The following is a 15849-nucleotide window of genomic DNA, read 5'->3' as shown; positions in this document are numbered from 1 at the left end:
TGGGCTCCAGGTTGCCTGCTTTGCCCAGTTGGTAATCTAGCCTGACTGATTAACATTTTTAACAGCAGATTTTATTATTTTTTACTTTATTTTCATTTATTAACATTTATTAATAACTTACTCAGATTAATTTTTACTGTTTATTAATGATAAATGGACATTTATAACATCATACACAATGGCTTATTAGAAAGAGAGAAACTCTTGACCCTTTATTAGCAACTTTATTAATGACATTACTTTATCTGTAAACGCAAAAAGGGATGTCATCAATGTATTGTTGCTGTATCTATAAAGCATTAATAAATTATTAATTCATATTAACAAAGACATTAGGTGCAACTTAGAAACCCCTTATTACTATGACTTATTAGAAAAAGGTACCAATAAAGTTATTTTCTCTTAATATGTACAATCTGGAGTTATGTAAACATGTTCTCAGTGAATTTGAATTTTTGCATATCTTGCATGCAGAGCTGCTGTGACATATTTATAGGATGCCCAGTTACACATTTTGTTTTTATTCAAATGAGGGCAGACAAGAAGATGTTGCCTATCACCCAATGAAAAGAAGCTATTTCTAAGTTGGTGCCTTGATGAATTCCCTTCCCTGCACTGAAAAAATCTTCTAGAGTTTCTTTTGTAGTCTGTCTTATTTTTTTATTGTCATCTTAGAAATGAATTTGGACTGATGGAAAGACAGCGTGAGAGGGACAGTAATTGTCTGTGCCATTAAAATGAGCTAACAGGGGTGGGGGGAACTCGGAGCAGCTCAGTCACACAGTGATGATTTGGTGAGTGCGTGTATGAGTGAGTGTGTGTGGCGTTGTCACGATGCCAGTGCCTGAGAAAATTGTTACTGTGAGAAAATTTGGAAAATCAAGTCAAAGTTCTCGCCACTGAATGACGTTTGAAGTACTTACTCGTGTTTGAGCGCAGCGGAGAGCTTGAATGACTTTTTAACTGGATGAAACGACTGTCTGGGAATGACCCCAGTGTGTAGAAGTGATTAAGGGGACCCAATTTTGCCATAACCCAAATGTGTTTGCATAATGACTTTGAGTGGTGTTCCTAAAGCTCACTGTTGAAGCTTTTAACAACTGTTGAGTATAGCGGTTCTGTTTGGCAGTTTCTCCTGGTGGGCTTGTTTTTAAGTATCTCAACAACAACTTTGTCGTTCAGTAAGTCTTAAATTACTCAGTTGCTCTTCTCAGAATAGATGAAAATGAAAGCGATCAAGACAAAGGGGCCCCCAGTGGCATCCCCATAAATTACCAGTGAGGAAAGGTGTGCGTGTGTGGCGTGAAGTGCTGGCAGCGAGCTACAAAGCTGCAAAGTTGTCGTTGGCGCCATCCAAGTGGTCTTCCTTCCCAGAGACTTAGATGTTTCCCCTGTATTTCACCCGACAACCCCCCACCCCGAAAGGAGCGTGATTTACTGTCTTGTAAACACATAGGAAGTAGCATTGAAAATGGTTTAACAAAGTCAATAAAACCAGACATCATTCCTGGTATCGGGGGTGGTGAGGGGGAGGAGGAGGAGAAGGTCTGGGGTGGCTGAGGGCAGGCATCCTCCTCTCCTTCTCTGGTGTCCCGCCTGCTCCTCCATCTCTCTCTCTCCATCATCTCCGTCTTTTCTCCTTGTCTGTCATCTGTCATCTTTGAGTTTCTCTTCAACCCTGTTTTCGTTGTCCTCTTTTTTTCCCCTCTCACCCTCTTCTACACTCCCTCCTTATTCTCGTTCTGCCTTTTTTATTTCACATGTTGGGCAGTGGACAGCCAGAGCAATGGCTTTAGCAGACCTACCTGCAGGGCTCCTTAGGGCGGCTCTTTCATCTGGGCTCTGGAGAAAGAAGCCCCCGGCCCTGAAACAGCTGTGTAGACCTGGGAGTGAGAGGACCATGAAAAACGCAAAGAAGAAAGAAAGGAAATTCAATGGTCCTCTGAGAATCATACCTCCCCATCCCTCTCTTGCTCTTTTTCTCCTTCCCTCTTTCTCTTTGCCTTTATCGTCCTCTCTCTCTCTCTCTCTCTCTCTCTCTCTCTCTCTCACTTGCTTATTATCTTAAGCTTAAGTCTTCTGTTTTTAGTGATACCATTTTGATACTCCTTCCACCTCTCATTCTGTCCTCTAGTCTTCTTATTTACTCATCTCCATTAAGTTAGAACTTGTCTCTCAAACCTGAAGCATAAGAGGTTTAGATTCATGCTCTCTTTCACCACTAAATCATCAAATTGCATGAAAACAAACTGAGATGCAGGAAGAAATCTTGGGCGTCAGTGAAGGTCAGTGATGGACTGAAAGAAGGCCAGGAGCAGAGCCAAACTCAGCTTTGAGAAATTTAATTCAGGAAATTAAATCGTTATGGTCGCATAATAACCTGACAAAAATGTGTTTTTTATTTTTTATTTTTCATGATTAGTTATTTTCCTAAATGGTTTGGATCGACTGTGGCTCAGGAAGATTTCCATCTACAAGGTTAATACTTCACAGATTAAGTATTAAGTAAATAATAGATGTTAGAGATATTAATCAACATCATACACCATTAGTGCAGTATATGTACAGTACATCAAGAGTCTGTACGACAAATTTTGCAAGTTGTCTGCATTTTGCCCTTCAGATATAATGCCAAAACATTGTATTTTGGATTTGTATTAACCATTGTCAGTTTATTTTAGCCAAGCATGGCCACCGGAATTACAAATACAAGTAAACAGGGTACATCTATGTGACTATCTGCCCAGAGAAATACAACTCTTTGAATTGTTACGTTTATTTTAAGCTGTGGTGCTGGCTAGGTTATTGACTTCATGTCCTGGTTTTTACATCATGGACAATGTTGTTAAATGGTCACAGTGTAGTTAGGTTTAGGCACCAACCCTACTTGATTAGGTTAAGGAAAATATCATAGTTTGGTTTAATATAATGTATTTTAGTAATGTAAGTGCATATTCACGCTCCTTCAAAGCAGCAGTCGGTAACAACTGAACATACACTGCAAAATCTTTTGTGCTCTCTGCTGCTCTTGTCACTGTGGAATGTGCAGTGTGTGCACGAGTAGTGATTGGCATTGCGTTAGAAACTCCTCCAGGCTCTGATTGGTTGCTTTGACTTGGGTGCGGTGGATTCTTCCCAATGACATTAGGAGATTCATAGATTATCTGTCTCGTAATACTGTCAGGATATAGTGACAGTTTTGTAAAAGTTACCTACTGAACCTTTCAGATCTGTTTTAAGGTGTGTTCAGACAGAAAGCGAAACAAATTTTCGCCTCATTTTCGCCTTCATTATGAAGTAGATTCATAAAACCTCTGGATAAGCGCACAGTTTTGCTTGTGAAACTTCTTCATCTCAGTTCACGCCACCGCATCCCAATTTCCACCTTTCACTAAGGTGTTTCTATTGACTTTATATGCCTCACATTCTGTCTGAACACACCAACTCCTGGTAAAACTGTCTGCCCTTTTAGCTTCCTAGCTAATTGCAAGTGATTAACTTTCTTCACCAGCCACTAGTTTCCTGCAGGCTGACTTTATATGAGCTTATTTTCTAAAAACAGCTGTCGACGGTTTTACCTTTTTTTGCTGAGAGTGATGAAACTCAACTAAATGGACTATGTTTGAGCTTATGTGGTTGTAGCTCAGAGGATTGAGCAAGCCATCCATCAATCGCTTAGCTGTCGAGCTACCTTCAAGAGAAACTCTACCAATTTTACACATCAAAGTCTGTTTACAGATCTTGCGGAGTACGACTGTATGTATGCATGAAAAAAATAATATGAAGCCCTTTGTGGCTCCAGAGGGAGCTGCAAAATATCTGATAAATTGTGTGACATTGGGGTTGAAGACTACAACAAAAATTTGGAAAGCTGTGAGCTTGCCAGACCTCTGTAGCCCACTTCTTAACTTTGCTTGAGCCTAGTAGCTTGAGGCTACTTTAGCCGCTATCACAATAACTGAACTGTCAGTTGTCATGTTGCATTGTAGGTAATGTAGGTAGCAGGTTTTTGACAAGGAAGAAGAACATGTGGATTAAAAAAACACAATATCTGGTTCTGCTGCAACAATTTTGATATTTTTTTTAAACTGTCCAACAATGTTAGAGGAGTGCAATGTTGAATCGGTAGAGTACTCAAATACTCAAACAAATAATTGAACCTTAAATTGCTCCCAATGTGTGTATGTCATAAAAAGAGTTTGCCAAAATAAATGTAATGTAAAGCCAGAAAACTAAAACAATGGGCTAAAAGAGCCTAAAAAGTTGGCCCTATAACTTATTCTTCCCCATTCTAAATGTATTTCCCTGTTGTGAAAAATGATCACTTAATGCAGATTTAGAGCTTGTTAATAAAATAACAGCTTCATAATTTTATTTTCTGCTGTTGCACCATTGACAAATCATTCACAGTTCTAAAATAATTAGCATCTATAATGTATTGATTGTTTCATTGCTTAACGGATCCATTTAACATTTTCTTTTTAGATTTCAGCTAAGTATAAATAATTAACAATTATATTTGTGCAGCCGCTCTGATACAATATTGACTCTGGCTTTTTTGCTTTAATGTGCACATTAACAGCAGCATGAAACAAGAACTAATGGATTTCTAGCATAATGTATTTCAGCATGAGATTCTGAAAAATAAGAAAGAGGAGCTGGAGTTTTGAAGCTGAACGTAATGTCCCTCATGCATCATCACCATCAGTCCACTCTGTGGTGAGATCACCGTCCTGGTTTTAAAATTCCTCACACTCCTCCAAGAGTTGGGATACAATAAAAAAAATGAGCAATTGGTGACAATCCATACCATCCCCATGGGTACTACTCAAATAGCTTCTCTGTTTTATAACTGCTCAGTTTTAGGGTTTCTAATCCTATTGTTGCCACTCTGTACATACCAGTCACACTGTGCACTGTCTCTATTAGTTGATTTCTTTGTGTTGGCAGCGTTCTGCTTGCTGGGGTATATCAGTGTAGTAACTTGGTTTCATGATTGCTTTAGATTGCCATAAGTGTGCACTTATGGCAATCTTAAGTTTTAGGTTGTGCATCATTGGCCAGGGTGTGGCCAATAATGTGTGTGGGAATAAGAGTAGTGAAGTACGCAGATGCTCAATTTGTTGTAATAGACTTTTCTTGGTGTGCTGAACCTCCTAGCTAACAAGTGCCATGTGTGGTTTTTGTGGTCACATCACAGATAGAAATTTATTCCAGTTAATATCATGGGTGAGCCATGTGTGTTTTCCCTACATGCACAATATGTTTTGCTGTTAAGAGCCACTAGTAGTATGAAATGGATTCAGCTGCCTCAATTGTCTCATAGTTAGCTTAGCATAAAGACTGGAACATAGACTGTATATAAGAAGTGGACGTAGCCATCGTGACATCACCCGTTGGTTTGACCGATAAGGTGCCGCCATGTTGATTTTTAGCAACCAGGAAGTGCCCGGAGTGACCATTATATTTGGAAAAGACGGTGGAGTGAACGGCAGTGTGCAGAGCTAGTAATTCACGTTAACTGTCATTTTAACTAGGCTGACAATTTTGTCTAGCAAATAACAGTCTAAATGTACTCACCAGAGAAAATGAACAGCCAACTCCTAATACGCTTTTTCAGCGTGGCTGGTTAAATTTACACAGTGCCATGGGTATGAGTCACTCTAGCCTGATTGACAGGCTCCAGCCCCCCGCGACCCTGTATGGATGGATGGATGGATGGATGGATGGATGGATGGATCCTTTTCAATTAGTTTCAGTCTGCATGTATAGTACACAGTATAGGCTATAGGCTATACTATATATATATCTATGTACTCCAGTAGGACGTTAAGCAGGTGTGTTGCCCGTCGTAACCTGAATCAGACAACACGTCATGTTTATCTATCATACATCATCTCCCTCTAAACATGACATATTTATAAAAAAGCACAAATATACAGTAGCAATATTCAGCCTTTTCATGACATTCATGCAGAATATTAAAACTACAAAAACACGCTCTCTGCCAACAGGAAAGTTCCCATTCTTTCATGTTCAACTGAAACTATAATACCAAGAAGAATCAGATCACACGTTTTCTATTCCATTATTGTCACGTGTTTTAAAGGCCATTTAACAGAGGGGACTTTAATAGCATCATAACACTTATGGATTACTAGTTAAGTATTTCAGCAGCTCCGTTTCCCCCTCAGTTTGAAGCCAACTTTAGAAAATGTAAATGTAAAAAACTGACCTGTGAATCACCTGGCCCTTCTCTCTCTCTCCCCCTCTCCTTCCTACTCCCCACCCTTCCTCCCCAGGAGAAGCTGCACAGAGAGCAAGCAAGACCACAGAATGTGAAACAAAAAAGGAAGATGAAGGGATGAGAAATATGGGTGGGGGGCCTAGTTAACGGGGGGAGGGGGGGGGGGGGGGGGGGGGGGGGGGGAGTGTTAAGTACAGCAGGTAACAGAGTGAGAAAGCAGAGAAGGAAAGTCCACTTAAAGGCAGGGAGGAAAAAGGGATAGTGGACGGGGCTGGTGTTGAGTGCTGTTGTGTTTGTTTAGTCCCCTTCAAAGGCAAGCTTAATTATTTTACCATGCTGTGCCTGCAGAGACTGCAGGATTCATGGCCTGCTTTCAGCCCCTATCTCCTCCAACCAACTGAGGGATTAACCCTTGAAACACTTCAAACGTTCACGTCCAAGAGAATATCGGCTCTAGAAGTTCAGGTGATTATTGCTAACAAAAGAGATTATCTTGAAATGTAGATTTAAAATATAACTTTTTGTTTTTTTAGTATGCTTTTCATTTCTGGAATCCAATCTTTTGATTGATAAAATGTCTCAGCCTGTCACACTGATCCAACTGATAACTCTGTACACATTTCCTGTCCAACCCAGCAAAGCATCTTCACAAAGATGAATCACTCTCTTAGGCTGGTGCTTGCTGCCTGCAGAATAGTTTACGTTTCACAAGTGGCTGCAACAAATTTGAACTGGAAACAGTGTCCATATGTAAAGATGTAAACTACTCATATAGAAGCAGTGTACACGTTAAAGGAATAATCATTTGGGGAAATATGTTTAATTTGCTTTCTTTTCGAGAGTTAGATGGGAAGATTGTTACCACTCTCATGTTTGTATAGTAAGCTGGTATGGCGCCACAGCCGCTTTGCTTAGCTTAGCTTAGCTCAGTTTAAAGACAGGAAATGGGGAAACAGCAAGCACAAAAACAAAAAGTGTAAAAATTACATGTTTTTACAGAAGTGAAAACCACCGGGCACAGTAATTCTGTCACTCACACACGCGGTCAGCTAAGCTAACCGGCTGCTGGCTGTAGCTTCATATTTTCTGTACAGAAATGACAGTGGTATCAATCTTCTCATCTAGCTTTCAGCAATTTCTTTTAATGACCAAGCAACATAATGCAGTAGAAGGTTTTATTGAGTTCAAACAGACAGGCCGGCTTTGTTATGGATATTTTATACTGTGGTTGCTAGACTTTGTTTCTGTTAAAGGTTAACAATCACAGTGGTTAGCCAACTGTCTTGCTAGCCAACCTAGTTGCAGTGTTGCTCTCATTACTTTGTTGAATGGCTGGATGGGTTTGGGCTCTATAAATGTGTCGGGATAGAGACCAATAACCCGTTTAAAGTCCTATCGCATAGTTGAGAAACCAGATTTTACATTATTTCAAGTTATTTTTAATTTAAAAGATGTGGCAAAGGCTTACATTTAGTGGATATCCGACACATTCATAACACATCTAGCCTGTGAATACACCATTTAACATCTGTAATACATACTTTTCAATACATCTGGACCATAATAGTTTATTCACAACTTTACTTGACTGCAGCTGTACTGTAACTTGGCTGACAAAATGACAAAAAGAGGTTTATATTGGTTGTCTGGTGATGGGATGTTTTACTAGATAAAAGCTGGGAATGAGGACCTTTGTAGATGATTTTATGTTTAAATGACATAAGTACTTTTCGCTCCATTTCTACAGCTGCAGTATCATGTACGAACGCACAATGATTTTGAACACTGAAACTTTGTGACTCCTTCAAATAAATTGTATAACAGGAATAGTGTCAGTGATCTTGTTCACTCAGTCCTGGCAAGCACACAGCAGATCACTTTACATCAAATGGGAATGCCACTCACTTTAGGAATTTATATGTGTTATTACTATGGTCTAGACAGTCTAGGACAGATGTCATGGAGATGTAAAATTGGACCTGCTCCATAAAATAAATTAACTATGCAAGAGGGTGAAGGTGTCTGCAGTAAAAAAAAGTGTATCATAGCAAGGACTTCATACTCTTCTTAAAACATGTGAAATATAAAATCAGGTAATTCCACTTATTTCCAGTTTAGTATCAAATGTCTCAAATATCTAGCTGAAATAAGAAATTATATACTGTAAAACAAGGCAGATTGTAAAGGCCATTCATTTAAGAAAACTCAAGAAATTTCACGTATTTTCTATCAATAGAAGCATATAGCAATAGAAGTATGCTAAATTACTTCTCCCTACTGGAAGATTTCTTTCAAGCTTTTTAAGAAAAATAATATTTTAAGAGCCTTAACTAAATTAAATGACTTATAAGATTTCCTGCGTTGTGACAGCACCCAGGGTGATTTTTCTGGGAATACCATTTTCTGCTCCATAACTACCAATAATACAGACTAAAGCTTGTTGGGGTATAAAAAGAAATAAATACTCTGAGGACTCACAAAGTCACTCCTTCATCTGCTGAACAGTTCCAGATTTTACTTCTCAATAACAGCTTTTAGGCTTTGTGCTGCGGTTTTCTGGCCATTGAATTGACTTGTTCATTGTCACATAGATGGAAAATTAACAGTTAATATATACGTATCTAATAATATCTAATATATACGTAACAAATCTATATAATGAACAAGTTTGTTCTGAAAGCTTTGTATCTCCTTAGAGATCAAAGCCAAATTATAAAATGGATTGCTTTGGATTAGGAATAAAATCTACATGCCAAACTGATCATTTTACTGTGTGTTCTTGAAGTCATAATATCCATTTTCTGCCATATGTTGACATTATATATCAAAACGTCTCTCTGAGCAAACAAAACCCCTCAGGTGTTGAATTGTATAAAATATGTCCATTTAAGTAAAATAGATTTTCAGATAGTATTACCTTCAATTCAAAGGCCCATGTTCAAGCCTTCATGAATGACAGCAAGTAGTTGCCCTGCTGAGGGGCAGCCAGCTCTGATTCGGACCCCCGGCTCTCTGACCTCCCTGTGGAGTGGAGCAAGTTAAAAAAACAATTTCCCCTTTTGGGATTGACATGCATCACAAAAAGCCTCAGCACTTCACCTATTGTAACTAGACAACATACAAGTCTCTGCTGGACTGGGAGCATAAGGAGCGTCACATGTGACGGAGAATACAAATACACAAATTGGGAATAGTGTATGAAAATAATTAACAAACAAAGAAATCCCTTTATCTATCTATCTATCTATCTATCTATCTATCTATCTATCTAGTCTGTCTGTCTGTCTGTCTATCTGTCAGTCTATCTATCTAAAAATAATATGTCACGTGATTAAAAGCTGCCATCCTAATCCAGTTCTCTCTGATGAAACCTCAACACTGCAGTAAAAGTCACTGTAAATCCCAACAGTTGCATCATGGAAACAGGAACCCTCCGCTCTGCTGCTCTCCCTGTCTTCCTGTTTCACCTCTCCATCTTTCCCTTCTTCCTCATCCCTCCCTACCCCTTCTTGCCTTGTCTTGTTTCTGTCTTTCTCATGTATCTGATCTTCTTTTCTATCTCTGTCTCCCCCCCTCTGTCACCCGACCACCACCACCTTGCCTGCCTCAGTGGGTGGGTTTGAAACGGTGGGTTGGGGGAGTATGTGATCGCAGGAACTCAGGGACCACCAAGCCTCTTTGGAACATCAGTAAAATCCTGTATGTGGGGTTGACTTGATTTAAAAGAGAAAGAATGAGAGCCAATTTAAGCTAAGATTTTTTTCAATGAAGTGCTGTGAAATAGGCTGAAATATTCTCCTAAAACTCATCCCTTCCTTGTCCTCCATCTTTATTTTTGGTGTGTTATGTGGCAGGCCTGTTAGGATACGGTTCATCCTCTTTAGGGGTAAACACACTCCTCTTTTAGCACCAGACCATCTCCTTTCACCCTCTTTTCACCCTCACCCCAACTGCCAGGAATGCTTTTAACAATTCACTGTCGGACGTAGAGCACATGGGACGCTGGGAGATTGTCGCATTCCAAAGGGGAGCATTTTTTAGTCGCTCTTCACGTGTCAATCAGCGACACTATCTCCTTGTTGCCCTTTTAAACCCCCCCCCCCCCAAGACACACAAACATACAAACACACATACACCAACTCTGTGAGTATGCAGCCCGCTTTGCCGCGTCTCAGTTTAAGGACACAGTCGTCGATGTGTTAAGCACCTAAGAATGCGGGCCTTATAGTCGGTGTAGGACACACAAACACAGTTTTCTCAGACTTCACACAAAGCCAGGACTCTTCCACCTTCAACATCTGTGATATGGGTCACTGAGGAGCACCTCTCCCCTGGTGAAACGCGGAGAGTAGCAGGTCTCTTTTAACAAGGAGTCCCTGAAAAAAAAATTTTAAGTATAGGTTTCCAACCTCATAACTCATCTCAACCTGTTTTTTTTTCCACATATGATGATTTCTTGCAGGTTTTGGGTGAAGGCTCCTAAAGTTTCTGGACACTTTTGTGTACAGAAATCATACGAAATACTGCAAAATCAATCAAAACATGCATTCCTATATTTTTGTAGCTTGATCTTAAATGATAAGCAGAAAATTGTGTCAGAAAGGTCACATAGACACACACATACACACACAAACACATAAGACAGGCCAACTTTCAACAGCTCTCCTCCTAACACACACACTTTCCCGCTTACAGTTGGGATAACAGTCCTGGTGAAATTCCTTGGTACATTATCAGTGCGTTGAAAGCACCTGACTGGTATGTGACAGTGGCAGTTAGTGACAGTTCTCCTTTAAAGTAGGGGCCGGGCGGTGGTGGTGGTGGGGTAAAGGGTTGATCCATTTGATACGAGCCCTGCTGGATACTTGACAGGAGCTGTCAGTGAGCCGAGGGGAGGGTGGTGCTTATCGATCAAACACCCGTCCTATCTGCCACGCTGACCTTCATGTCCTGAGGAGGGCGGTTTGGGTGGGAAGACTGTAATGGGAGACAGGAGTCGGGTGGAGGTAGTGAGAGAGGGTTGCGGGGGTGAGGTTTTCATGTGATTGTGAAAATAAATTCATTACAATATCAGAGTTTAGGTGCAGAGAAAGTGCTCATCAGTATTTATGTGAGTGAGTCTGCTTCTCGCCACTCAAAGACTTCTCCGTCATCAAAATCATTATATTGTCCAACGTTGACTGAAACTAATACTGGTTCTGAGTTATTTGTTACTTCTATTTTTTCAAGGTAAGTTGGATGATGATCTACTGCAGGCTTTTACTTGAAATATATCACAATGTAGTAATACTTCATTCAAAGTAAAAAGCTCTGAATTCAAGTAAAGAATTTGCAGTACTAAAGTTTCAGCTTTACATGTGTTTTGGAAACCCAATTCATCACTGAACAAATTTGTAATAAAAACTATGCCTACTAGTGCAACTAATGATTATTTTCATTATCAATTAGTCTTGTTTTTTTAAACCAAAAAATATCCCATTACAGTTTCCCAGTGCACAAGCTGACAACTTCAAATGACTTGTTGTATCTGACCAACGGTTTTTAATTTATAATGATATAATAGAAGAACAACAAATCTTCCTCACATTTGAGAAACTAAAACCAGCAAATATTGGGGATAGCCCCGAAGTTAAATACCTGATTCAAACTGATTACGAAAATAACTGTCAATTAATTTTCTGTCAGTTGACTAATTCATTAATCAAATAATTGTTTCAGCACTCATCCCTACAAATCGACCACTGATTTTTAAGAACAAACTTGCAGCCAACACATTCCTATTTGTCACACTGGCTAGTTTAAACTCCAGCAATGCATCATATATGAGCTAATGTTCATTTTTACTCTGCGTGGTTCATAAATGTAGAGGAGTCAAAAATACAATATCTTCCTCTGAAATCTAGTTGGCCTATTAAATAAAGTATCTCAGAATATAATGAAGTAAGTGAAATACTTACTAGTAAATAACAGTTAAATATTATTAAAGTGTACAGTATCTCACTAAATGTACTTCGTGACTCTCTACCTCCGCTAGTTTGGATTTGAACCAGTCACAAGCCTGCTTTTCTGACCTCCAGTTTGCTGCTGCCCCTGTTCTCTCTCTCTTTCTCTCTCTCTCTCTCTCTCTCTCACACACACACACACACACACACACACACACACGCACTGCACTTGGAGCTCACAATTAGTATCATCATTGCAGATTTTCAGACTGATTTACCAATTTACAAAACTCTTCTAGTCAACATTCAAATCTACATCACACCACAAATGAGCAGCGACAGGAGCAGCAGTGAACCTGAGATCCGTCTTTTTAAGTAATTCTTTCTTCAAAATCTGGCATGGGGCCACAGTTTATTTTTGCTGGAGAGGTGGACGCCGTGCATCAAACCAGCAGCACGCAAAGGCTAAAGAGACAAAAGTGAGACAGCCAGTCATCTTGTGGCTAACCATAACCAGCGTTTAGCCTGGACAATCTTTGGCCACTGGTCATTACAGCACCGTGCTGGGCTTGCTGTACTGTTGTCAACACACTGTGCTTGGCAGGCACTGCATACAACAGAATGTGACTGGAGAAAACATGTGCGTTCAAAATAGTGGATTTTGGAAGTTTTGAACTTCTGATCCTAGTCAAGTGTCAGTGGCTCTCTTGTTTCCACTGTTTGGTAATGTGTTGTAGCGAGGATCAAAAGCAATTGTGCTGTTTTAATCTAATCAAAGTGTGTCAGCGGGAAGAAAGCAGCTAACGTAATATGTGGGGTCTGATGTGTGGGTAATGGGCTCCCCCTACTGTCTGCCGAGTTCCTCACAAGTCTGTGACGTCTCTGCGCTCACTGACTGTACATTAATGCAGAAGAACATCTCACATAATAAGGTGCTAAAGCGTAACTTGCGATCAACATTAAAGCAAATGTGGATCTGATTGAATTTAGATAAATATTATCCGTCATTCCTGTATTTGTAGGAATGCACACACCTTCATAAGTCACTTAGACACATGTCCTGCCTCTTCCTTCCTCCCTCCCTCTCTCCTTCCTGATCTATAAATACTCTCTCATCAGCAGAGCTTGGCTGCGAGAGGCGTCGACCCCGGCCTCTCTCCGTCCAGCAGAGCAGTGATTTATGAGGGCTCAGGCTGCCGCTAACCTTGCACTTGGGCCCTGGCAGTATAAATGATGGCAGGTCAGTGGCACCGTGCATGGAGGAGAGAGAGTCTCTTTCTACAACTCCGTCTCTCTCACTTCCCTCTGTCCTGTTATCATCAGTGTGATGGAGACAGAATCATCATCTCCTGGGAGTATAAATAGTGCTGGATCAGGTGACAGCGCCGGCCCTGGCCTTTGATGGGAGCTTTAATTTCATGCCTAATTTCTCTCGGCACAGAGAGGATCGATTCTGCCCCGCTCATGCTCCCCATCCCTCTGCCGCAAAGACAGAGAGCATAGAAGGACAAATGTTCGCCACTGAGTGATGTGCATGCACCAGGACATTTAGTTTACCTGTAGACACACGTGTACTTCATGAGAGCACAAACCTGTCGACAAATAAATGCCACGTCAAGACACACGTGATCCATTTCTGCACCCGCACATGACTTAAACAATCAATACAGGCTGGAACAGATAGCTTTGGAAATAAGAGCAACAAGCAAAATATAACTACAGCTACCCACCTGTGTGTTGTGTGTGTTACACATTGCCAGGGTGATAAATAAAAGCCCTCTGTCCCAGCTCGCAGCCCCAGGGAGGCATTGAACTCTAGCCCCTCCATAATGACTTTGTCTACCTATCGATCCGGCCATGATCCATGTACTGTAATTCTTATATCATCAGCCCCGGCCCAGGCAATAACTCCAAGTCATATTTCGGGGCCTCCCGTCCACTTGACAACTTAATGATGCAGGGGTCCTTGCCGAGTTTGGACTTTTACCCCCCCCCCCCCCCCCCCCCCCCCCCCGGGGCTCTAATTTCGCCTTGTTCTTTCAGACTAATATCAGCAAAGGCACGGAGAGGCCGTTCTCTCTAAGGACTTCCCTCTCTGAACCACATATCTTCTCCTCTTCACCTCTGTGTGCTTGCAGTATAACGCAGGGTTAGTGTCCGGGGCTGCTGTGCATCTGTCTCCGATTTGGAGCACAGCCCCTGCAGGCTCCCGAGGAGACTCAGCCGTCCCTCTTTAGACCCTGTTCTTTTTCTCCCTCTGAGCTGAGGCTATATTTCATTGTCATTTCAATCCTCTCTTCCTAGCCTGGATGTAATAGCAGGAGATATATGGCCCCGGCTTCTGCAGCCTTCTGAGTTTCCTCAGCCTTTTATAAAACACTGTCAGAGTGACAAAACAGCAGCCCTTGGGTATTCGGGCACAGATGCCCCCTCATCCCGAGGTAATTTCTCAATATCCTGCGCTGATCCTTTTAGCAAAGAGATAACATCTGGGTCCTTGGACAGGAACAGTCATCCTGGACGGAGTCGTAGCTCATCTCTATAGCTCTGTCTGCCTATAGGCCATAGGCTGTCTGTCAGCTCTGTTTTTATAGGAGCTGATTTAGGGAGCAGCCCTTGAATCCTGAGCCAATACAGAACCACAGGAGTATGCAGGGCCTCTGTTTGTTTTTTAAATTTTGATCCAGTGCTGACACACCTGAATCTGCTAATCAAGGAGCTTCAACTTGTCGCAAAGCAGAATTTGCTCAGACATTTTAATGTAAAGTTAAGGAGAGAGCTTTTTTTCATTACTGGCTGTCTGAAAGGCTCTAATGGCGTTCCACCTGGCCTCAGAGACACGTAACAACCTATACCTCTGAGACAGGGCCCTGATTGAGATGTGAGTAAAAGAGGGGAGAGAGCAGATGGGCTCTGCAGACAATTAAAGCCGCGTGTTCTGTTGTGGTTCCTCCACTTTGTTCCTGTCACTCGCCTCATCTTCAGTGACATCTTTCCTCTTGGTGTGCTACTTCATCTACCTCACATCCCCCCCCACACACCACACTCTCATCTACACTATCTCTATCTACTCTCCCCTCTCCTGCGCTCCACATCTCCCTCCCTCATCCTCCCCCGCCACCCCTCCCTCCCTCCCCCCTCCTCCAGCCTTAATTGGGAGTCAGGGAGAGCAGTGGAAATCGCATTAACGCGGGCCCTGCCTGGGTGTGCCATCCATCTTCTTTTTTATTACGCCGCGCCGGGGCTGCCTGGGCTCTGCCGTTCGATTTGTCACCGGCCTCGTTCGCTGATAACAGGCATTTGTCATCGCCTTGCCTCCCTGTTAATGTTATCATCTCCTCCCTGACAGCCGCCCTCCGCCGGGGAGCGCCGGCGACAAAGCACATCCGTCAAGCGAATATTTCCACGGCTAAGGGGACCGCACACTGCAATAAGCCACATTAAAGCACTTATGAAGGGTGCAGGCCGAGTACGTGTGTGTGTATCTGTGTGTACGCACCGGTGCCACGATGCGCGCTGGCGTGTGCGCTGCGTGCGCATACACATCCGCGAACGCGCGCGCGCAGAAGCGTGTAGAGCGCTTGTCAGTGCCGTAAAAGAGGCAAGGTGGGGGCCGACAGGGAGAGGAAGAGGTAATTTGTTGCAATTAATTACGCAGTG

The sequence above is a fragment of the Micropterus dolomieu genome, linkage group LG04, assembly GCF_021292245.1.
Source record: "Micropterus dolomieu isolate WLL.071019.BEF.003 ecotype Adirondacks linkage group LG04, ASM2129224v1, whole genome shotgun sequence".
Classification (NCBI taxonomy): domain Eukaryota; kingdom Metazoa; phylum Chordata; class Actinopteri; order Centrarchiformes; family Centrarchidae; genus Micropterus; species Micropterus dolomieu.
This window is presented reverse-complemented; position numbering follows the sequence as displayed.